The sequence below is a fragment of the Manis javanica genome, chromosome 13 (assembly GCF_040802235.1).
Source record: "Manis javanica isolate MJ-LG chromosome 13, MJ_LKY, whole genome shotgun sequence".
Lineage (NCBI taxonomy): Eukaryota > Metazoa > Chordata > Mammalia > Pholidota > Manidae > Manis > Manis javanica.
Window position 1 is genome coordinate 78244220 of NC_133168.1, and position 25472 is coordinate 78269691.

The 25472-nt window shown below is 43.4% G+C and overlaps 1 protein-coding gene and 1 long non-coding RNA gene across 2 annotated transcripts in view; both read right to left on the reverse strand.

The window, feature by feature from the left end:
• SFT2D1 (SFT2 domain containing 1) overlaps positions 1–25472 on the reverse strand; it is a 276058-nt gene that overhangs the window by 106641 nt on the left and 143945 nt on the right. The gene's annotated exons all lie outside the window — the stretch shown is intronic.
• LOC118972891 (uncharacterized) lies at positions 1568–18462 on the reverse strand. The gene is made up of 3 exons (XR_005062029.2): positions 18265–18462; positions 12355–12544; positions 1568–4894 (listed from the first exon to the last, which is right to left on the reverse strand). It is a non-coding gene; the product is annotated as an uncharacterized lncRNA (long non-coding RNA).

Consider the following 25472-nt stretch of genomic DNA (forward strand, 5'->3'; position numbering starts at 1 on the left):
TTCAGTTATAACAGCTCACCTGGTGCCAGGTGGCGCATCTCTAACCACCAACAACTAGCAGTGTTCCCAGAAGAATCTGAAAGCTGTTTGCTAAATCTTCCTTTATACCATGCAATCCACTGTCCTGCTCTAAATGACCAGACCAAACGTAGGGGTCTGAATCTGGCAGACGTCTTCCAGAGGGCCTGGAGCCAAATTATCCCAAGGGACCTCCACCGAGGTCTTTTCTTGGGGAATATAAATACAAGGCATAGAAGACAGTGAGCCGAAAGAGACATAGCACCAGGAGAGAGAAGTTGGTGGAAAGCCCGAGACAGTGGACAGAGATGGGCAGAGGTGGTGGTTGGCAGGAGTGGTGGGGCAAGGAGGAGTCGACGGAGGAAGCAACATGGCCCTCCGAGCTGCGGGAAACCAGGGCCGCCGCCAGACAGCCAGGGCCCTGTGGGGTCATGAGGTGCATCTCAGGCCATGGGGTGGGCGGAGAACACAGCAGAATGACCTCCAGACAGTGTGGTCCTGGTAGACCTGTTATCCCCACAGCCTGACGGTTGGTCCATAGGTCAAACCATTAAGCATTTTGTCAGGATGTTTTTAAAACCTACAAATGCTCACATGCACACGAAAGGAAAATGATAGTCTGCTCTCAGCCTGCTGAGATTATGTTAGCCGACCTCCCTTAGGAAATACACATTCTTCCCAAGAGGCTGTTCCTGTTTTCAGGCCTAATTAGAACTCTCCCCAGGATCCTCAGATCTGTGCTTCATCTGTATGAAGTAAGAATCAAGTAAGGGAGAGACTTAAATTCCAACACTTAGAAGAGAGGAATGACTGGGGAGCCTGACTCTGTGCAACGTGCATGGGCTGCCTTGATCTAAAAGGCTTTTCAGGTGATAAAAAAAAAAATGGTACACCCCAAACAGCCAGCCTCCTTCAGAATTTTTCGGGATGAAAGACAGTGTGTGATATAGGAGAGGCATAAATAAAACATTTGAATGTAGATAAAGACATGCTGGTGTTCTTGTATGAATCATTCTTTATTCAGGAAAAATATTCTTTCCTAAACCTGCATGTAATTCACCCTTCTTTCTTGCTCTAATGAAAATCTCTCCTAAACTCTATATTTGATCAAGATTTCAAAGTGATTGTCAGTGTTTCCTGTGTCTTAACCACTCATTAAATGTACACCCGTTACAATAAGCAAGGTTAGAAAGGTTTAAATGTGAAGTTTTGATCATTAACATGAGGACAACATTGAGTGGAAGGTTTTCAGAATAAATGTTTTCTCTTACTAATAGCATTAGGTAATGATATATGCATGAAAGGTGCCTGCCAAGGACAAAGCCAACACACAGGAAATCAAAAGCAAACGACAGGACCAGAGACAGATTCTTTACTTGGTCAACCACTCCCTACAGGAAGCCAATAAATAAGAGCCAATAAACTTAGAGTGAGCTGCAGTAATTTTTATTTATTCAACATTTGTCCTGTCATGGTATGAGGTCCATTTCTGCCAATATAAAACATACAATTGGGAAGCATTCCATTACATTGATTACATCTTGGAGTAGTATATAATCCACAATAATTTTCTTTGAAATTTTCAAATTATTTTCATAAGACTATATAAACGTGGTGACTTTGAAAAAATTTCTTCTATTGGTTATAGGTATATGGGCAAGTAATTAATTTTTCAAGGTGGAACACTTTAAACATTAAAAAGAGTGTTCCCCGGATGGATGCCAAGAAAACAGACATGAAACAAGATATTCCCAGGCAAATGAGGCCATGGTGGGGGTCTCAGGAAGGGAAGGGTTCGCCGGGCTCTGTGACTCACTCCTCCTCTGGAGGAACCAAAGAAGAAAGAAAGAAGAGAGAAGGAAGGTAAGGGGAGGGGAGGAGAGGGGAGGGGAGGGGAAGGCAAAGAAAAGAAAAACGAGAAAGAGACCCAGTCAAATTTTGGAAATATGCTCATCAGACCTCCTCGGGATAGTCACTAGTGGAAAGGTACCGGATGGCCCGCATCCACAGAATACTTTTAGCAGGTTGCACCTGGCCTGCTTAGGTTGCATGTGATAAACATAGGATTTATAGGTTTATAACACATGGAGCCCTGAAAAATATCAATGTCAAATACATAATTATTAGAATATAATACAGAAATACTTCATGACTGAAGTGGCCCCCATAGGGAGAGCAACGCCTTTTGCGTGCCCAACTGGGAGCCTCAGACGATAAATTCTCTGCAAGCAAGGACCTGAGAAGTGAGCTGCTGATCTTAGATTTCCCCCTGATTCCCCAGGATCTCATGAATACCTGTGCCTTTTGGGTCACAGTAAAGCTTAATAGTGAGAAAAATTTCTAATTCTTGAGAGTCCAATATTCTGACCATATTTCCTAATTTGTTATATAGGATTGTGCAGAATGTATATTTATAATTTTCTTAATCTCTTCTCTCCTTTGGCTATCTAGAATCCTCAATCTTAACATCATGTATGTGTGTCTTTTCTCTGTGTCTGGATTGCCCATGCCTTTAGAATTTTGCCTACACCTGTTCCGAACAATGCCACAGACATAACACCACTTTTACCCATTAATACTTTGGTGTGCATTTCTTAAAAACAAGTATATGCTGTCATCTAACCAACGTGCAATGATTAAAGTCAGGAACTAACCTTGAGACAGTACTGACCCCTGACTACAGAACCTTTTTAAATTTTGCCAAGTGTCCCACTACCGCTCTTTATAGAGAAACAAACCAGCCAAGTCCTGGTTCCAGCTCCCGTCCACAACCACATGCTACCCGTGGTCACCCCATCCCCTGCCCTCCTCAATCAGGAACATCTCCTTGGTCTTTGTCCTTCATGACCTTGATTTTCTTAAAGGCTGTGTGGCCTGTACAAGTTTTCAAAAGACATTTTTAAACAAGATGCTTGACTTGAGGGAGAATTTACCTCTTACCAGTTTTGTCAGAATAATTTAATCCTATTGAAAGACAGAAAATGCCTTTCAATTGACAGGGCTATAATAAAAAAATGCCAAAAAGCAAAATCCAATCAATGAATGTATGTAAGGTTTTTATTTGCATTTGTTTATTGTTAAACATTGAGATCAAAATAACTCACTGACAAATGAACATAAAAAACTTGAATAAACATGTCACTACTGAAGAAAAAGGTATATTTTCTGAGAACCAAATTTTCTCACCTTACTCAGGTGATGTTGATCGAAACACGAATTTTAGGATTATTTGTTCTCGTTCTGTGAGAAATGCCATTGGTATTTTGACAGGGATTGCACTGAATCTGTAGATTACTTTGGGTAAGAGGGATATTTTGGTAATATTAATTCTTTCAATCCATGAACACTATATATCTATCCATTTATTTGTGTCATCTTCAATTTCTTTCATCAGTGTCTTACAGTTAAAGGTCTTTTACCTGCTTGGTTAAATTTATTCCTCAGTATTTTATTGTATTTGATGCAATTGTAAATGGGGTTGTTTTTTAATTTCTCTTTCTGCTACAACTTAACACACACACACACACACACACACACAAATAAATAAATAATCCAATTTAAAAAATGGTCAGAAGACCTGAAGAGACATTTTTCCAAAGAAGACATACAGATGGCCAACAGGCACATGAAAAGATGCTCAACATGAGTAATCATTAGGGAAATCAAATCAAAACCACGATGTCATATCACTTCACACCAGTCAGGATGGCTAATATTAGTGATGTAGGAAATAACAAGAGCTGTTAAGGGTGTGGAGAAAAGGGAGCCCTCATACACTGCTGGTGGGAATATACACTTACATAGTCACTATGGAGAACAGTACAGAGAGTTCTCAAAAAAATTTAAAATAGACATGCCATATGACCCAGTAATTCTACTTCTGAGTATTTATTCACAGAAAACAAAATTACTACTTTTCAAAAAGATATAGCCACTCCTATGTTTCTAACAACATTATTTGCAATAGTCAAGATATGGAAGCAACCTAAGTGTCCACTGATGGATAATGGATAAAGAAGATGTGGTATATATATATACATCATACACACACACACAATATGGAATATTACTCAGCCATAGAAAAGAATGAAATCCTTCATTTATGGCAACATGGATGGACCTAGAGAGTACTATGCTCAGTGAAATAAGTTAGACAAAGACATATAATACCACATGATTTCATGTATGTATAGAATCTAAAGAGCAAAACAAATGAACAAATAAATGAAACAGAAATAGACACATAAACAGAACAGTCTGGCGGTTGCCATGGGGGATGCGGATGGGGAGCTGGGCAAAATAGATGAAGGGGATAAAGAGGGACAAACTTCTAGTTATGAAATATATAACTTATGGTGAAAGCAGGGCAGGGGGAGTATAGTCAATAATATTGTAAGTAATAACTTTGGAAGTAGTAACTTTGTGTGGTGGTAGATGGTAACTATACCTATCATGGTGACCAGTTTTGCAATGTATATAAATGTCAATCATGTTTTTTGCACGTATCATTTTGTAATGTACATAAATGTCAAATAACTATGTTGTACACCTGGAACAAATAATATATTGTATATCAACTCCACTTCAATAAAAGAACATTGTAAGCTGTTTGGACACCATACAACAACAAGGCCAGCTGCGCAGGGGAATTCACAGACCTCTGAATCAGGGCAGAAGAGAGGATGGAGCCCTGGGTCTTTCCTTTGTGAGTGGTCCTCCTCGTGAGGTAACAGCCCATCTACTTTACAATTATTGAAGACTGCTCACTGACACCAGCCATCGGTTGTCTATTAGTTCTCACTTGGGCTGCTTGCTTTACAGCCTGTCGGGTGCCAGGTTCGCTCTGAGTCCTTTTTTTGCACCGGAGTGGACAGTTCTGAAAGAGAAGAGGACAGAGAGCAAGGGAGGAAGAGGGGGAGAGAGGCATGGCGGCTTCTCGGCCTTCCTTTCGCCAGACCGAGGGGTCTACAGGGATAGTTGGTCAGTGTTCTTATCTCTCCTGCTCTGTTTTCTGCCCCCCGTCCAAGTACCAATGGTTTGGGCTCCCTGAAGTGGCCCAGAGACTGATGGAGACGCACTTTCCAACAGCCCCCAGCCAGCCTGTTGGGGGACCATCCGGTAGCTGTTTCCAAGGGACAGGGCTGCAGCCTCCCTGCAGTGGAGACCGTGCGCTGGGCGTCCAGCCCCAGGGGAGGCCCCGCTCCAGCTGAAGCACAGGCAGAGAGCAGACCCACCTCTGGACATGCCGGCTTCCCCCAGGATGCTGCCAATAGTCTGCATTTTCTTCCTTCGTCTGAAGAAGGGCACTCAAATTTTTATCCCACCCCCTTAATGAGTGTAGTTTTTAAATTCTATTTTATTCTCAAAAGAAAGGGAAACAAAACTATCAGTTACATGGTTCATAAATAAATCCCTGGAAAGGAGTTTGATGAAGAATCTCTCAATTGAAATTCTTTTGAGAAACATATGTTGTCAGCCAGGTGACATTTCAAACCCAAAACAAGTTCCAGCACACATGGATGCAATTTCCTTTCATTGAGGAGGGAGCTGGCTTGTTGAATTGACATCTCGTAGGTGAGCACCAGTGGCTGCCACTAGTAGGCGCTGTGTCATCAGGTCCCAAGGCCGCCCCTGTGCCTGTATGAACGACTAAGTGACCCTTTGGTTAAAGCGGTTGGGGCGGCTGGGGACGATGCCCACAGACCTGTGGCTACCTATCCTTTTTTTTGCACCTTTTTTGGTTAAGGACCATTGGCACCAGCACCCAAATCTGAAGAAATGTCTATGCAACTTTCTGAATTAAACATGAACCCAGGGAGCCACCGGCTAATAGAATCCGTAGAGCGTCAAAGGGAAGGCCCCGGAGACCGCGCTGTCCCGGCTCTAACTGCGGCGGTCACAGTCGGGCTAGACTCAGGCGGCCAACTGCTTGCCTCATTCTACCAAATAATGAAACTCTTCTGTGATTTTTCCCACACTATTCACGATAGAATAGTGTCTGTCTACATACTCTCCTAGAGGTCCTTCATATACATAATTTTCAAAGTTTTTGACAAACTAAAAATTCCAACAAATGCCATTACTAAAAAGCCATTTCCAAGCTATATGAAAGCACTCATACAACTCAACACCAAAAAACATCTGATTTAAAAAATGGGAAGAGGACTTGAACAGAAATTTCTCCAAAGAAGATACACAGAGGGCCAACAGGCACATGAAAAGATGCTCCACATCGTTAATCATCAGGGAAATGCAAATCAAAACCGCAGTGAGATGTCACCTTCACACCAGTCAGAATGGCCAACACCCAAACAACAAGAAATAACAAGTGTTGGCAAGGATGTGGAGAAAAGGGAGCCCTCCTACACCGTTGGTGGGAATGTCAGTTGGTGGAGCCATTGGGGGCAACAGTATGAAGGTTCCTCAAAAAACTAAAAATAGAAATACCATATTTTTAGTTTTCTGGGGATTTGACCAAAGAAAACAAAATCACTAATTCTAAGAGATTTATGCACACCTATGTTTATGGCAGCATTATTTTCAATAGACAAAATGTGGAAGCAATCTGTGTGTCTATCAATAAGTGAATGGATAAAGGAGATGTGGTGTATACATACAAATATACAGTGGAATATTATCCAACCATAAAAAGAAATGAAATCTTGCCATTTGTGACAGCATGAATGGACTTAGAGGGTATGAGGCTAAGTGGAAAAAGTCAGAAAAAGACAGTTGCCATGACTTCACTTATATTTGGAATCTAAACAGCAAAACAAGTGAACAAACAAAACTGAAATAGACACAGAGAACAGAATGGTGTTTGCATGGGGAAGGAGATGGGGGAAGGGTGAAACAGGTGAAGGGGAAAGAAAATCAATGAGAATGTGTGATATCTTGATCCGCTATAGTTACATGAGTGTACACATGCCTAAATTCATCAAGCTGTACACTAAGATTTGTGTGTTTTATTGTAAATATTTCAGTATTAAAATTTTTAAATTGAAAAAATAAGTCATTTCTCTGGGTACTTTTTTCCTTTCACTAGAGAGTAATCTCAGAATATACATTTGTAAGCAATTTCTAATAAGTATCCATATGGCATAACAAAGTATTGTGAAATAGGATATTTCTAAAAATCATAAATACAAAAAAGTGTGAATGCCAAAGATTTCAGCCAGCAACCACTTTTTTCCACAGATTTTTCTGGACAAAAACTCCTGCAGTTAAAATAATCAGAATCATATGTACCTCCAAATTTTGTAAATATTTTCAATTCCCTGGATTTCTTCTCTTCCAGCATTTCCAAACCAATTCTTCATGAGAACACAAGGAAATGCTAATGTGGGAGGTGAGTACATGTTCTCAGTTTACATTTTGTAATCCGGGTCTGATATATTTCAATGGCATGTTGAAATGACTCATTTCAGCATTTATACATGAGAAGGGATCAGAACCAACTGCTGAAGCTCTCAGGAAACTCACGCCTATCAAATAATTATTGTGCTGAGAGCATCCGCACAGCTGAGAACAATTTACTGAACCAAAAATCTAGACACATTTTACTGAAAGTTATCATTAATTCCTATTATAGTAGATACATTTTTAAAGCTTCTTTTTATAATTCGACTCATCATTTTAGGAGTATACAAAGCAAATAACACAGAACCATAGCAGGCTTCTTGAGTAAGCAGGGGGCTCCCCGCTGCCATGTTGACGTAGATGGAATTTCTCTGGCCCAGTCTTGGTGGGGCAGCAAGTATGGCCGGGGCCTGGCGTGGAAGGCCTCTGCATCAGTGTCCTGGGGCCACCACGACGGAGGACCACAACCTAGGTGACTTAGAACAACAGATGCCTATTCGTGCCTAGCTCAGGAGGCTCGAGTCCTAAATCAGGATGTCTGCAGGGCGAGCTTTCTGCGGACTCTGCAGAGGAGCACCTGCCTCTACTTCTCCCAGCTTCCGGCAGTTGCCGGCGATCTTTGGCATTTCTCAGTGGGACAGAGCGTGTGTCCAATGGGCCGTGTGTGCCCCGTGTGCGTTCTGGGTCTTCACATGGTGTCTCCTCTCTGTCAATCAGCATCCCAATTTCTCTCCTCTCGCAAGGACACCAGCCACTGGATTAGGCCCACCCCAATCCATACGATTTCACTTCAACTTGACTACTTACATCTATAAAGACCCTATTTCAAATAAATTCACATTCTGAGGTGAATTTTGGGGGACACCTTTCAACCCAGGAGAAGCTTCAATTCCAACCGAAGGCCCTTGGATTGTTTTACACCACGTAGTTGCCCCCAGGAGTGGGGGTCAAGAGAGGGACCTCCTCTGGGGACGAATCAGAACTGCGCTCCCCGGAATCACAGCCGTCTGGGCGTCACTACATGACACGAGTGGCCGTGACTTCTTGGGCGACCTACATCTCTTCGCCAACATGTTGTGCAATAAATATTTTTGGCCTGGATACAGGCTTGAAAGAAGGAGTAAAAGGAATCCAGGAACAGCAAGCAGGTACTAAATGTGCCCAATGGGTCCCACCTGTTCCCACATCATCTCCCTAGGCCTCATTAGACCCACTCCAAGGTGGGGAAACTGACAGGCAGGGAAGTCCAGAGACCTGCCAAGATCACACACAATAAACAGCTCAAATGTTTTGCTTCCTTGATGGAACCTGAGCACATGTCCAACGGCCCTTCACAGGGATGGATAGGAGACAGCAAGGACCCTGTCCTGCGGGAGGGGTCAGTGTCACCAAGACCCCAGGAATTTGGCCTCCCTTAGTGTACTTTGAGGAAGGTTATTTGAGACTGGATTTCCTTCCCAATTATTTTTGGTTGCTAGACTGCGCCTTTCTAAATGCAAGTGGGCCACATGGCCACCGGAATTTAGGAGTGATGAATATAAAATGTACATTAAAACTATGCAAGAAAACACTGTTTCATGGAAACAGATTACTTTTTTCTTCCTTATGCTTTTCTGAATCTTTTAATAAACATCTTTGCTTCTATAATATAAATAAAGAAGCATTAAAATTAGAAAGAGTAATTTTGACTTTGGTGTTTTAGGTCAGGACCTGAATAAGTATTTCAGCATCTACTGGCTAAGTGGGGCTATGTGACTTCATGATCATCTTTGCCAATATCTATAAATACAGATAAAAATAATACTTACCCCCCCCCCAGAGTTATGTAGACTCAAATAAGATCTTGAAAACCCAAGTGCCTAGCATAGCACAAAAGAAGAATATGTGGTGACATACATGCAGCTGCCATTTAATCCCGTCCCTGCGGGAAACAAGCCCAGTCCCAGCAAGGCGGCCACAGCTCATTTGGGCCCCCGGGGACAGCACCATTCCGGGGCATTGCCCTGGTCTCCTCACAGAGTATTAACCTTCATTAAAAGAAAATAAAATGGAGATCAGGTTTGAAAATCCCCCAAACTAAGTCAGGTCAATAAACTAAACTAACTTAAGCATAAACATAAGCAAAACTTAGTTTATTTCTTATAAGTGCTTCTGATAACCATAAACATAACTTAATTCACCTCCTAAAATGGCATGAGAGAATCACTTCTAACCAATGTCCAGTTGTCTGGAAACTGTCACCGAAAAGCCAACCACTATAAAGGGTCAGTGCCCTCATTTTCACTGGCTGGGCCATTGCTAACAGTGTACCCCTTAGCTCTATGTCACTTTTAGGTTTTAAAGCTCCCACGGTACTTATGTGAACAATAAACTCTTACTAAATACTATTTTACTGGTCTGGTGGCTTTAATTTTCACTGTTTCTGGATTTTTGACACTTTAAGAGAAGATGCTTAGATACAAAAAAAATGTAGGAGTTCCACATATAAGTGAAATCATTGGCAGTCACCATGGGGAGGGGCTGGGATGGGGTGAAATAGGTGGAGGGGATAAACAGGCATAGAATCTCAAGTATACTGTAAATTAGTCACAGGGATGGAAGTGCAGCATGCAGGATACAGCCTGTGGTCCTGCGACCTTTCTGTGTTGACAGTCACCACTAGGTGGGGTGAGTGTTTGATAGCGCGGGTAACCGTCAAATAGCAATGCTGTATACCTGAAACCAATTTAATATTGTATATCAACTATACTGCAATAAAAAAAATAAAAAAATGTAGGGGAAGACATGAAAAGGGGGAAATTAATTTTGAGCCAGATCTTCTACCTCCAGATAGAGTCCTGAAACACACAAAAATTGTTTTAGAGTTTAAGCTCCAATTCTCTTGGAAAACAGCAAAAGGCTCCTTCACACTACATTGTCATAAGCAGAGTTCTTAGTGTGGATTGTTGGTTTTTAAACAGCCTGTGATTAAACACCCATGCTCCGCTGTTTGCTGAAGCTTACAGCCTTACTCAGAGTGGTGGGCAGAGCGATACAGAGGTGTCCACTGAAAGATAAAGCTTTGCAAATACACCAGACAAGGTCTGTATGTTTTTGATTCTTTAGCAAGTACCCATAACCTGATGGAAATCACACTTAAAATTTTTGAATAAATCAATTTCCAAAATAGTACAGAGTAATCTAAGGATTTTAAATTTTGGCAAAGACCCCTTTTGCTTACATCAGTACAGAAAAGCATGAGCTGCTGTGTCATACACTACTCACTCTCAGACTTGCAAAGGCAATAAAAAGCTTTTCATTTCTAACTGCACCATATTCTCTCTAATGAAAAGGAAAATCAGATTCTAGACTGCCAAGTAACAATAGAGTAACACACCTGTTTTCCACTTCCTTTTTAATGGTAGTTTTTACCTATATCAAGCATTTTGTAAAATCTGGATGCTAATAAACACATAAAGTATTCTGCCCATATATTTTTGAGCCACTGGGGACAGTAGCAGATCATTCAAAACCATAAACATTTAAAATAACGAGTACTTATCCAGGCTTTACTGCCTATCGATTAGATAGAAAAACTGATTATCCAGTGTAAGTCCATTTGCTCATCTATAAATTTGAAATAACAATCCCTCGCTTGCAGGATGACCATTAAGGATTACAAACAGTAGCGAATATGTGAGTGGCTCCTGCATCTTACGGGGGTGCATGCACACAGAACATGTCCTTACAAATGTTAGTTCAGGAAAGAAGTAACAATATAATTGGTGTTTATAACATAATACTATATCAGTAACAAAATAATACGTTTGTTTTGGGACTTTCATCCCAAGTCCCTTCCTACACGCTACCTTCAGCTGAAGAGCCTCAAATGATATGTCTTCTCTAACCTTCTATTTTTCCCTTTTTCTTTCTCTTCTGCATCTGTTTTTAAGAGAAGATAAAACCCTTAAATATCTTTAAGATACTGCTGGGATGATTAGCAGCCTCCTCTGACCAAATTTGTTGACTGTTGAAACAGCTTAGGGAGAAAAAATTTAGTTTTGGAATAAAAATCATAAAACTGACTGCCTTTCCAAAACTTTGACAGCATGCCCACAGCCATTATGGTCGGTGGAGAGCCAGCTCGCACCTTCCCTATGGAAGAGGCCACATGCCTCAAGAGACGCGCCGTTAGGTTCTTCCATAAACAGGTGTTGGTTTCTCCACTTGCAAACGTAAACAACCCAACTTCCCCCAAACCTATCATTTCATTATTGGTCTTTTTCACAAGCCTCCAAATACCGTTCGGGGTAAGTTTAGAGATGAAAATCTGCTCTTGCTCGAATCACTTGATCACCTTTTCTTTAAAGGACCATCAGAACAGAGAAAAGCCACTTCTGCCCCACACACAGGTGGGCAGAAGTAACCTGCCGAGGGGCCCAGGTCCTTGGGACATTGCACACCTGCAGCAGCTGAACAGGGAGCCACACGAGATGGGTGTCATAACAACAGCCACATTTCAGGTCACTGGCGGCCAGCCTCTGGTTTCCGCACTGTCCTGGACTCTCGGGGACAGAAGCATAATTTACACATTCCAGGCTCAAGCTGGGTCAGAGATGTACTTCAGAGAGTCAGAGCATCACATGCAACCAGGTGACGGCAAGGACTTTCAGAACACCTGAAGTCTCGTGGGCCCACATATACCTATTACATACTGTCTGCACCTCTCACTCGTGTATTTGAATGCATAGTGAGGGTTGCTTTAAATTTATGTGGACCATACAATTGAGTAAAGTGGCAGCTGCACCTTGTTAACAGAAAAAAATCAAAGTACTTTGATTCCAGGGATAAACTCTTGCTCTTGGGAATAAATACGTTTTCCCAGTACTTCAGTTCCTTAGTTCATAAAATGGGTGACCAGATACCAGCACTTTGTAGAGTGTTGTGAGACAGAAAAAAAAAAGTTACATTTTCAAATTTCATGCACATACAAATCACCTGAGAATCTTGTGAAAATGCAGATTCGGCTTCATCCGGTCCAGGGTGAGAATACAGACTCTGTGTCGCTCACTGGCTCCCAGGAGGTGCTGACTGTTCACCTGGGACCACACTGGTGAGCAGCAAGGTGACAGAGCAGGAAGGCCGCTCCTGGGTGGGTGGACGGCTCTGTAAGGCTTGCTAGGGTGACCTAAGCAGGTAAGTCAGGAGAAAAGGATGGAGATGCTGTAGCCGAGATATGAAAGAAACCGAAGCGTCCATCAGCAGGTGAGTGGATAAAGAAGATGTGGTACATACACACAGTGGAATATTATGCAGCCATAAGAAGAAAATGAATCCTACCATTTGCAACAACATGGATGGAGTTAGAAGGTGTTACGCTCAGTGAAATAAGCCAGGCGGAGAAAGACAAATACTAAATGATTTCACTCATCTGAGGAGTATAACAACCAAGGAAAACCAAAGGAACAAAACTCAAAGAAGCAGACTCACCGACTTCAAGAAGGGACCAGCGGTTACCAAAGGAGAGGGGTGTGTAGGGGTGTGTAGGGGGGAAGAGAGGGAAGGAGAAGGGGATAGAGGGGCACCTGATGGGCAACCACAATATAGATAGGTCACAGGAAGGCAGTACAGCAGGCAGAAGAGAAGTAGTGACGCCGGCCTCTCACTGCACTGGTGGACAGTGACTGCAGTGGGTGGGGGGACTCGATAATATGGGTGAATGTTGAAAACACAAGGTTGTTCATGTGAAACCTTCATGAGATTGTACATCAGTGATACTCAAATTAAAGAGGATGGAAACATTTAAAAACATTTTAAAGCGAAATACAACACAAATGCCCCGATGATTATCAGAGCCAAACCACCTGAGATTCTGTCAGAAAGGAGAGGGCAGTGGGGAGGCCACGTCCAGCTTTCCGTCCACTCCCCCTGCTTTCTGGGGCCCAGCCTCCCGCCCTTCCTTCTGGCTTACATTCAGTTCCTGAGGATTGTGAGGCATCGCAGGGACCAGGCCTGGGGATGTGGACGTCACCACCCTGCTGGGGAGAGCCCAGTCACGTGGGTCCCCAGCTGCAGGGACTCTGGCCTCACTGAATGACCAGGAGGGAAGAAATAGCATTATCTCTGCCATGTCACCTAATCCGTTTAAACTGTCGCTGGGTGGGTCTGAATGGTGACGATTCACTGAGCTTGAAGAGCCGGAAGTGTAGCAGAAGGTGAGGCCCGGCGGGGCTCCGAGGTCTCAGGGCAGTGCCTCCTGCCGGGGAGGTGGGTGTCTGCAGACCCGCTAGCTCTGCAGAGCCAGTGCGTACCAGCAGTGCAGCGCCCCAGAAAGTCAAGGGGAGGTGCGGCTGGGGAAAAGCCCTGTGCTTATGGAACGACCCTCCCAGTAGTTAGAGGTGGAGTACAATCCTCCAAGTTAGACACACTGGGAATCAGGAAACACTGGCCAGGAAGAGGGGAGCCGGGACCCAAAGCTCTGGTCCTCTCTGGGGCACACTAACAACTGACACCACTTGGGTCCTCCCAATGTGGAGGCAATTCATCCACAAGTCTAACTAGACTGCCCAGGGGCTGAGGGTGTGTATGTGTGTTTATGCACATCTGTGTGTGTGTGGTCTAAGTGTGTGTGTGCGCCATGTTTCTATGTGTGTGTGGTGGTGTGTGGAGGGTGTGTGTGTGTGTGTGTGTGTGTCCAGGAAAGATGGAAGAGGCTGGTCACAGTTAATGTGTATGTCACACTCAGGGTATAGCCACACCACCAAGGTTTCTACCCAGTTATTTTTCAAATTCTGAACATGGAAAATCTAACCACATGGAAACACTGGCTAACAACACAAAAATGTTTTTTTCATAGTTTATTGAAAGTATGTGCTACTAAGGCCGACTTAGGGCACATGATCTCCAGTTTAAATTTGAATGGAAATGACTGACCATGGTGCCAGCAGAGCTCACACTGTGCTGCATCAGAGGTAAGTGGTCTTCATTTCTTACTTTTGTTGTGAATTTTCGATTTGTGTAGTTTCATGTGTGAAATAAAAGCCCTGATATTCAGAAAGAATCACATGGGCAGGCTAACAATGACTTTATTTTCTTGGGTTTGAAAGAACTAAGCCAATGGCAGGGAAGACAAATTCCCCCTTTGGAAATTTAATTTACACCCAGAGGAAAATCCATTGCCTTTTGAAAAATCTCAGGTAACATCCAAAACATTAGCAAATGGTTTAATCACAAACAGACACCATGTGGAAATATAAGGACAGGCCAGGCTTGGCAGCAGCCATCCTCCATATGCTCCTTTGTCCCCCCAGAACCGGCCTGGGGGACCCTCCTCACGCTCCCCAGAACCTGGGAGGAAATGCAGGATACCTTAAGGCTTCACTTCACACTTGCAAATCTTTATTTGACAAAGATTCAGGGATCACCCTTTTTAAACCTAAATGTCTTGTCACAACAAATACAGGCTTAGAAAAATGTGATGGGCCAAGACAGGCAGCGATGACAAAGTAGAGAGTCAGTTTCCCCAAGAGGCCAGCGTGCCACCTGGCCCATCAGCTTCCAGGAGAAAGCAGGGAGGGAGGGACGGTGAGCCAGGAATCACACACACAGCCATCATCGTGGGCACGCTTACAAAACACCTTAGACTCAAGTCTGAGTAGCTGGGGGCTGGCAGGCCTGGAGGGGACTTTATGCCTTCACCTGGCTCTTTTGTTATTATAGTTTGAAGCTATTTCAGTTGAAAACTGGCCACAGCTTCCAGTCTCAAGTTAGGAAAATTCCTTTCCATGAGCGGAAGGTTCTCTTGGGGTGTCTGGTTCTGGCTCCCGTCAGGGCCCCGCTGAGCGGCAGGTGCTGCAGGCAGGGGCTGAGCAGGTGAGAGGGCAGTGCACTGGCCTCCGTGCCCCTCCTGCCCACGGCATGGGACCCACCCCTGGAGCCACAGTCGTGGGCGCCTGCAGAGAGGCCTGTCATCAGCCTGCCACCACTGCCCAGGGCACAGCCATTGAGGGAACAGCCTCATGGATGACACACTTGTGCCAGGAAGCTACCCTGCAGGGTGAGACGCATCTGATGCCAGCATGTCTGTGCCTACGTGTTCCCAAAGAGAACACACAAATGGGCAACAGTACCATGTATGGAAAGGGACTCAGCATCACTAATGATTAGGGAAACGCAAATCAAACTCACACTGAGAGATCTCCCCACCCCAGTCAGAATGGCCACAATCCAAAAGACAAGAAACAACAAGTGCTGGCGATGGATGTGGAGAGAAGGGAGCCCTCCTACCCTGTTGGTGGGAATGTCAATCAGTGCAGCCACTGTGGAAAGCAGTGTGGAGGTGCCTCAAAAAAATAAAAATAGAAATACCATATAATCCAGCATCCCACTTCTGGGTATATACGGAAAGAAAATGACATCCCTGTCTCGAAGAGATATACATACTCCCGTGTTCACGGCACAATTATTTACAACAGCCAAGACATGGGAACAACTAAGTGCCCTTCAATGGATAAATGGAGAAGAAAACGTTACATATATATATATATGTATATATATACATATATATATACATATATATATATATATCATATGTATATATATACATATATATATACATATATATATATATCATATGTATATAACATATATTACATATAGATATCCACACATACACACAATGGAATATTATTCGGCCATATGAAGAAAGAAATCCTGCCATTTGTGACAACTTAGATGAATCTGGAGAACTTTATGCTAAATGAAATAAGCCAGACAGAGAAAGGCAAACACTGTGTGGTATCGTTTATGTGTGGAGCCTCAAAAAAAAGATTCATAGCAAAATGGGTGTCTTGGCAATGGGTTGCAGCCTCAGGGAAGTTTGCTATGGACTCAGTGTGACCAAAGAAAATTGACAGCAGAATGCTCTTTGGGATGAAAGGGTTATACCCAACTTGATTTCCAGGTGGCAGGTCAGTCACTAGAATCCTGTTCACTCAGAGCGAGTCTGCATGCAGCAAGCCGGTCTCTACCTCTGGGCCCCTCTGTCCGCACAGCCGTCCTCCGTGCCTCTGTCCTCAGTGCTACCACAGCTCCAGCCTCTGCTCTGCTCTCCCACAGCCTTGCAGCCCTGCCACCGTGTCGTGCCCAGAGCACTGGGCGGAGCTCTTTTTATAGAGTCAACAGCCATGTAGTGCCCACAGGTGTGCAGTGAGCTAGTCAAACACAGCCAGGTGAGAATCCTGGCCACGAGAACTCTCATTTTATCCACAATGGGGTTATCATGGGCCATAAATCCCTGGGTTTGGAAGCTGAGACCCTGCTTTCCGCAGGGCACATTGCATACATGATCTCATGAATCAGAGTCGTTCCAACTGGTAAACCATTAACCAACATTATTCAAGGTCATTCAGAAAGATGGTACAACAGCAAATCCACAAGAGGGAGTTAGAAACCCAGAAACAGCCCCATTTCAGGGCTCCAGTATCTGAGATAACGCGTACACTGCTCAGAATCACAGAGGCTCCTGGAAGCAAGAGTCAATGAGACAGACGTGTTTCCCACTGTGAGCACCAGGGAGGAGGTAGTGGGCAGAGGTTAAGTCCCATCGGCTCTCAGATACAGCGGCGAGGGCTTGAGGAGTAACCTTGTGGAAGGATGTTACATTGCAGGGAGACCAGAAGAAAACAAAACAAATATTCTTTAAAGTTGGAGGAGTAGGAGGTGAGCTCCAGGTCAGCAGTAAATTTCTTCTTTCAACCGAGGGCATGTTACCCAATCTACTCACAGGGTGAAATGGCATCACACACATTAAAACGGAGTAATTTCATTATCTTTCCTTTCTAAATGCCTTACAATAAACCTGTTGCACAGATTTTTCAGATCAATGAAATATCCCTAGAGTTCAATTGATCACATGTTTTCTATGTAACTTAGTTACTAGGATCACTGGGTGATATCAATAGAAGCATACTGACCAGACCCTGGGAGGTCATGATGCCACTATAATCATTATTCAATATATACGTTGAATATTCATTACTTTTTAACTCTTAGAACAACAGAGAGGCAGACAACTAGGGAGGCTCTGTGGCCCAGTGTTTCGGGGAACTGGCCCCAGACTGGCTTTGCGACTTTGGGAAATCATTTTACCAACAGCGCGGAGTTAAGGATTCCATGGGCGGGTGTCTGGGAAGCACTGAGCACAGAGCTGGTCTCGGTCAACACTGAACAGTAACGATCACGGGATCACTGCTTGACAAGGGGAACCCAAGAGTCCTCCAGTTACATGACTTACCCAAGAGCCCTGCAACTGCGAGGGCTGAGCTCGGGTTCAAATCCAGATCAGGTCTGGTTCTTAACTCCTAGTCGCTTCCTCTCACCTGCTTCTCAGCTGCCGTTTCCTCACTGTCTCGCCGTGACGACATCCCACACCACACCTTTCCTTTGCTCAGGATAGTGGCATAATACCCCATGGTGTCACAGGCCTCTTCCTTGATAAGCTGAACGTTTTCTCCGTTACTTCTATCTTCTGTGGTCCCCTGTCAGTCTGCTCTGCTAGGTAGTTCCCTCTGCTAGCACAGTCCCTGACAAACAAAGCACCTGTCCCCTCCTACCTGCCCGTCACCTCCAGACCCATCTTGCCCCTTCATGGCACACGCACACTTGCAAAGTCCTCTGCTGTTCACCCCATGCCAGCCCCTCTTTGGCCCCTCGCTGTCGTCCTGTTATACTGAGACAAGGGTCCCAGTGGCGATCCCGATATAACACAGAAAGCTCTCGCCTTGCCCTGACTTTGCTGCAAGACCCTGAAGATTCTTCTCCCCTATGACAGCCCAGTTCCTAAAACTGCAGCTCATAAAATACGGTTTCTTATTCTCCGCAGTCCACACTGAGCCCATTCCAACTCACCTACAGCTGAACTCTGAATCTCGCTTGTCTGAGAGGATCAGCACAAAACACAGGGGGCCGCTCACCCCCCCAGTTCTGGAGGGGATGCAGGCGGTCGGATGAAAAGAGGCCCCAGAAGAATGGCTATATAGAAACAGATTGATGAAGAAAAATTAGATTCATGCACCAGAAGGAATCCAGCGTGAAGCAGCGGCTCCGTAAGCTGTTGAACCAGTGGGCGGTTTAGTAGGCGGATGTTCTACACCCACACGCAGAAGACGGTGCCCCAGCCCGGGGACCACGGTGGCTTTGCCGATGTCGTTTCGCCACCGTGTGGCCGTGTAGACCATTGCAGATAACAATTTACAGCAGCTAGGCATGTGCACAAATGTCCAGATGAGAATAATTCTTGCTGTTCGCCTCACTAGCTGATGGAATTAAGTCGGAAGCCAGTATGACCTACTATGCTCACCTGCTTCCCTCCTGCTTCTCTGGCTGTACCTGTTTACATCCCTTAGATCTGGCATTTCCCTGGGGTCCATTTATGGCCTCTGCTTTTCTCTGGGGAAGTTTTTGCTGCCCCATTATACTTGCAGGCTGGCTGAGTGCCCACCTCAGTCATAGCCCCACACTCAGACTCTCGTCTGAAGCATTTAAAGCTATAAGCTCTTCTCTAAACCCAGCACTAGCTGCAGCCCACAAACTTACAGATGCTTTATTTTTGTTGTCTTGCAGATAAAAAATGTTTTCTAATTTCCCCTTGACTTTGTTTTCAGCCCACGAATTATTTAGAAGTGTGTTGTTGACGGAGGGGGGACTCCTAGATACTTTATTGTTATTGATTTCTAGTTGAATTCCACTGTGTTCAGAGAACACACGTTGCAATATTTTGATCCTTTTAAATTTATTAAGACTAGTTTTATGTGCCAGCATGTTGTCTATCTTAGTGAATGTGTCACGTGCCCTGGAAAATATTACGTGTTCTGCAGTTGCTGGATGTAGTGTTCTATAATCATTTGGATAAATTGACATTTATCAACAGATAACTGAGCTGTTCAGATCATCTAGTCTTATTTTTTGTCAACTTGTATCAATTGAGAAAGGGACATAATCACTCTTAACTATAATTGAGATGTCTATTTTTCCCAAATCTGTTCATTTTTGCTCTATGTCTCTGAGATTCCATTACTGAGCATAGATACATATTTAATTGCTAATCTTCCAGATGAATTGTTACTTTTATGATTGTGATATAAAATGTCTCTGGTCATACTCTAATATTACAGTAACCATTCAAGCCTTCTTATGCTTATTTTTTGCTCATGATATGTATTTTTTGTTCCATTTCTTTCAACTTATCTTTGTCTTTATATTTAAAGTGTGTCTGCTGTAGCCACCATATAGTTTGGTCTTGTTTTTTTATCCACTCAGACAATCTCTGGCTTTTAGTGTGTTTAGACCATTAACATGTAATATGAGTATTCACATGCTGGATTCAGGTTTTCCTTTTCATTATTTATTTTCTGTTTGTCCCCTCTGTTTTTGTTCCTATGATCATCCTTTCCCCCTTTCTTTGGACAACCTGAATTTTTTAATGTTGCATTTCAATTTGTCTATGATCTTTTCAGCATATTCCTTTGTGTTTTTAGTGGTTAATCTATGGATTAAAATATACATACCTAACTTTTCACATCTGACTTAGAGTTAATATTACCCCACTTCAAGTAAAATATAGACTTGCTGAGTTATCGGACCCTCTACCACCATCATCCCATGGACAATTACCTTTTGTGTCAGAGTATGATGTCCACACAGGCTGAAAAGCCCACCAGACAATACCATACATTTTTCTTTCATTAATTATAAGTATTTTAAGGAACTTCAGAGGAAGACAATAGGCACATATATCATCCAAGCTATTTATCATTGCTTTTCCTTTATTAGTGGAGATTCAACTTTCCCTTAAATGTTGTTTTCTTCAGCATGAAAGCCTGCTAGTGATTTTTTTAAAATTTTCCTTCATCTGGATATTTTTGTTTTGCCTTCATTCTTGAGGATATTTTTGCTCCATATGGCATTCTGGACTGACAGTTTTTTGTCAGCATTTTAAATATTTTGTCCACTCTTTTGTGGCCTTTGTGGTTCCTATTGTGACATCTGTGACAATTCATATTATTGGTCCCTGATATGTAGTATGCCATTTTTCTCTAGTCGTTTTAAAATTTTCTCCCTAAAAAAAATTAGAATGTTTGATGCCTTGACTAGAGTGGTTACATGAATGTATACACATGTGTAAATTCACTGAGCTGTATATTAAGATTTGTGCATTTTATTGTATGCATCTCAATAAAAATACATTTAAAATTTTTTCTTCATCTTTGGCTTTCAACAATGTGATTATAAAGTATCCAGGCATCATTTTCTTTGAATTTATCATCTTTAAGTTTCACTGAGCTCTTCGAGTCTGTAAATATATAACTTTCACCAAATTTGGAAAGTGCTCAGCCATTATTTCTTCAAATAATTTTTCTCTACCAACCTCTTTTTCTGATGCTCTGGGACTCCAGCAACACATATGTTAAATGTTTTGACATTTCCATTAGCCATCTCCATTTCTCTGAGATTCTGGCTTTTTTTTTCAATAATTTTCCCCTGTTCTTCAGATTGGATTATTTTTATTGGTCTACATTTAGGTCCACTGACACTTTATTCTGTCCTCTTTATTCTGCTCTTAATCACATTCAGTGATTTTTTTAACTTCAATAGGTTTATTTTTCAGATCTAAAATTTCCTTTTGATTTTTTAAAAATAATTTATTTTTCTTTGCTGTGGACTTCTATTGTTCTGTTTATATCAAATGTGTTTGCCATGCTTCATGAAGCACAGTGATAATAGCTGCTTTAAAACCCTTGTCTCATAATCCCTTCATCTGAATATCTTGGGGTTGAAATCTATATATTGTTTTACTTAAGAATCAATCCTGATTCTTTTATATTAAGTAATTTTGCATTATATCATGGACATGTGGATATTGTATTGTTTTTACTCTGAGTTCCATTATAACCTTCTGGAGAATATTGATGTTTTGTCTTATCAGATCAAATAAAGACAAGCTCTAAGAATGTGTCTTTTCCAAGGGCCCAGAGATCAGACAGTGTCAATTCTCTTGTTTGCTTCCAGATTTGGAAATTATGAATAAAATTCCTGTAAGCATTTGTGTGATTTACCTCTTGAGAAGAAATCTTCACTAACAGCATATGCTCACTACTGTCTGTTTTCCTGCTGAATAAAACTGATCTCTGGACAAAACATAAAAGATAACTACTTTGAATTTTGAAATGTAAACAAAAGCAGGTAGATTGTGAAGGGGAGTAAAAAGAGTTGGAGAAAATACATGAAGTGGACTAAGCTTCCTGTTTATTTTTAACAAGGATACCAAGACAATACAATGGGGAAAAAATACTCTTTTAAACAAATCATGTTGGGACAACTAGCTATCCACATATAAAAGAATGAAATTGAACCCCTTTCTCACACCATACACAAAGATTAATTCAAAATGTACCTAAGATCAAAATGCAATACTGAAAAGTATAAATCTCTTAGGAGAAAACATAGGTGTCAATCTTCATGACCTTGGTTGGGCAATGGTTTCTTAGATATGATGTCACAAACGCAAGCAACAAAAGAAACAAATGGATAAACTGGACTTCATAAAAACTTAAAACATTTATGAATCAAACAACATCAAGAAAGTGAAAAGACAACCTACAGAATGGGGGAAACATTTGCAAATTGTGTATCTGACAAGGGACTTATATCAAAATATATAAGGAACTCTGACAGCAGTGAAAAGACAAATAATTCAATTTTTCTTACTAGGCAAAGGATTTGAATAGACATTTATCCAAAGAAGATGTAGAACTGACCAATAGCACACTGTCTTACTCTGGGCTGCTGTAAGAAACTACCAAGAACTGGGTGGTTTGAACACAAACATCTGTTTCTCACAGTTCTGGAGGCTGCAAGTCCGAGATCAGGGCACTGGCAGGCTGAGCGTCTGGCGAGGGCCCCTTTCCTGTTTCACAGATGACTGTCTTCTTGCCGCATCCTCACGTGGCAGGAGGGGCAAGAGAGCTCTCTGGACCCTGTGGGAAGGTGGATCCCATTCATGAGGGTTCCACCCTTATGACCTTATGACCTAGTCATAAGGATTTGGCTATATGTATTAATACAGAATGATCTGTAAGAAATACGGTTGGACTGACAAAATTTGAAAAAAGTCTGTGGTTTAGTTAATGGTATCGTTATCAATGTTCATTTCCTGATTTTGATATGGTTATATAAGTTTTCAGTATCAGAGTAAGCTGGGTGAAGATGCGACTCTCTATACTATTTGTGCAACATTTCTGTAAGTCTAATATTATTGCAAAATAAAATGTTAAAAAATACCATACATAGTTTTGGAATAAATACGTATGCTGTCAAATACAACTATTTATGTGGAAAAGATCACCAAATTCAAGATACTGGTTTCTCACAGTCAGGAGTATGGAGAATACAATCAGGGAGATGTACAGAGAGGTGACTTCAACTCAAAATAGGGCAACTAAACTTGCAATATTTTGCTTTATAAGCTACATGATAGATGTTAAGGAGTCTATTCCATTATTCTTTGAAATGTTTGTGTATATGTTTTCATAACAAATAATTAAAAGGAAAGTGCACAGGGAAAAAGAGAAGATAAAAATTGTTGCAATCCATTTCATGAGTTTATAAATGTCCCTGACCCCCTTCTCCCCCATGCAATCCAGTCTTAATGCTCTTGGTTTGAAGAATGTTGTAGTGTTAGTAAATCCATTTGCTTCTCAGAGGTGCTTTTTACTCCACTGCCAGATGTGTCCAAAGAAGGAATGTTTCTCCTAGGACACCCTTCCGTCCCTGGGAAGGAAGGAAGGGTAGCAGGACAGAACAGAGAAAGAGGGAAAGCCCTCCCCAGCACCTGGTCCGTGACTAGAGCTTCCCGATGTTTGCAGGGAGCTGCCATCTGCCCGTTCGGGAAGGTGCAGTGAGATTTTCTGCCTGGGCTCCGCACTCTAGTGTGAACTATTTTGTCAGCATTGATGACTCACAGCCTCCACTGAAACAGCCAGTCCCTAGCAACCACCATCATTTCCCCAGACATTTCCAATCTCTCTGGGTCCCCGTGGAGACCGTTATTTTCTTCTTGCTTCAATCTTTGTGTGACACACGACAAAACCTTCACAGCTTTTCCACTTTCTAATCTGTGGAGTGGATGTGGATTGAGCCAAAATAATAACCAAGAAACAGCTGTGGATGCGGTTCCCTCCAGCAGCCAGCACGGCTTGGACTTTCAGACCTCAAGGGACATCGTTGCAGTAGGAATCTCAGCGTCCTCTCGGCTTTATTACCTGTTTCTCGGCCACGCCACTCGGAGTCCGTGTGGCTCCCGATTTTGGAGGCTGATGCCGAATATCCAATAAAACACAAGTTACTAAGTGTGCAGGTGCCTAAGAATAAACAGAGAAAAAATGAGTTGTTTTTCTAGCGATTCTTCTACAACAGCTGGTCCTTGCCAATTCATGTCCCCCAGTCAGTCGTGTCTCGCGAGCCCCTGCCCTTTGCTCAGGTCAAAGGCGCCCTCCTGCTGCCTGGTCCTGTGCGCAGTGGATCGCCTCGCCTCTGGCCTCTCCTCTTGCCCTTTCCGGTGGGTCCACCTGGGAGTGGTGGCCTCGGATTTCCAGGGAGCCTCTGCGGGGCATGGCTGCTGCTCTGCCTGAGGTTCTCAGCCAGACCTTGCCTTCGTGAGCCCCAGCCTCCATGCCCAAGCCAGGCCCCTTCGAATGGCTATGTGACAGACCCAGTAGAAAATGGCACAGACGCATCAAACTATGTCTAAAATGGGCCCGTCCCCAGCGTGTCCTCCACCAGCGCTCAGAGCTCCACGCCTTCTTGTCCTAAAGCACCTGCGTGTCATCCTGCTCCCCTGTCCCTTGCCTCCCATCTCCAGCAAGTTTTGGTTACTTTCCATGGAGATCTCCCCATAGGGCCGGCATACCAGTGCCAAGGCTCAGCCCACGAGCAGCATCTGGACCCCCAGTGTTCAGGTGGCTGGGCCAGGGAGGGCGTTTCCCCTGGCGCCACTTGAGGGGCTATGAGAATGGCACCACACTCAGTCCTGGGTGGCTGCCAGAGTGAGGGGGGCTGGGGCCTTTGCATGGAGGCCTGCAAGGGCTTCACCTGGGTGAGGGGGGAGCTGCTGCAGAGACCTCCCGGACGTTCCTCAGAGCTGGGGCAGGTGTGCTGCAGAAGGGTGCCCAGCACTGCGCCCTTCCCGTCTGGGCCTGGGTGAACCTGGAAGCCAGGGATGCAGCTGTCCCTCCACTCACTTGGGCCAACTTGCGTCTTCCTCCCCTAGGTAAGAAGTGTTTTCACAGCATGATAGCTGTGTGGAAAGTAGCACCTTCCTCAAACAGCTGAGCCCGATCAGTTCCCTCCTGACCCCACAGCCACCCACCCCAGTTTCTGAGGAGCACGGCAGAGGGCAAGCAGTTTAGACACATAATATGAAAGCTCCAAGAAGCCAAGCTGCCTTCTCAGAAACACAAGCTCCTTGTGCCTCCCACCTGAGGAACGATGTGCAATCAGCACATGGAACAACTGGCAAGCTTCTGCCCCCAGATTCCAAGGGGCACCGTAGAGCACAAGACTGGACACAGAGAAGCTGAGTCATGGCTAAGAGGGTGGTGTACGTGACACATGCCAGGTCTGATGTGGAGAAGGAAGCAGGACTGCCTGGAGACACAGGACAGGGGGTGTGGGGGGACACGAACACGTGGCAGCCCTTACCAAGGCTCCAGCTTGAGCCCATCAGCCCCAGGGCTGAGCAGGCGGGCCGAGAAGCCCAGGGTCAGGGGCATGGGCCACACTCTAGGACAGGCCCTGCTGTCTAAGTACTTCCCCAAAGGGAGCTCCAGACCTACAGACATGGAGGTTAGGACTGCAAGGTTAACTATTAGTTAACTAATATTAATTATTATTGGCATTAAGCAAATTCCTTGCTATTTTGTAAAGATATTTCCTCATTGGCAAAATGGGGATGAGAAACACTTGACAAGACTGTAATAAGGATTAAAACATATGTGTGAATGGATATGCGTGTATGCATATGAATATGTATGTTATGTATATAAATACGTTTATGTGAC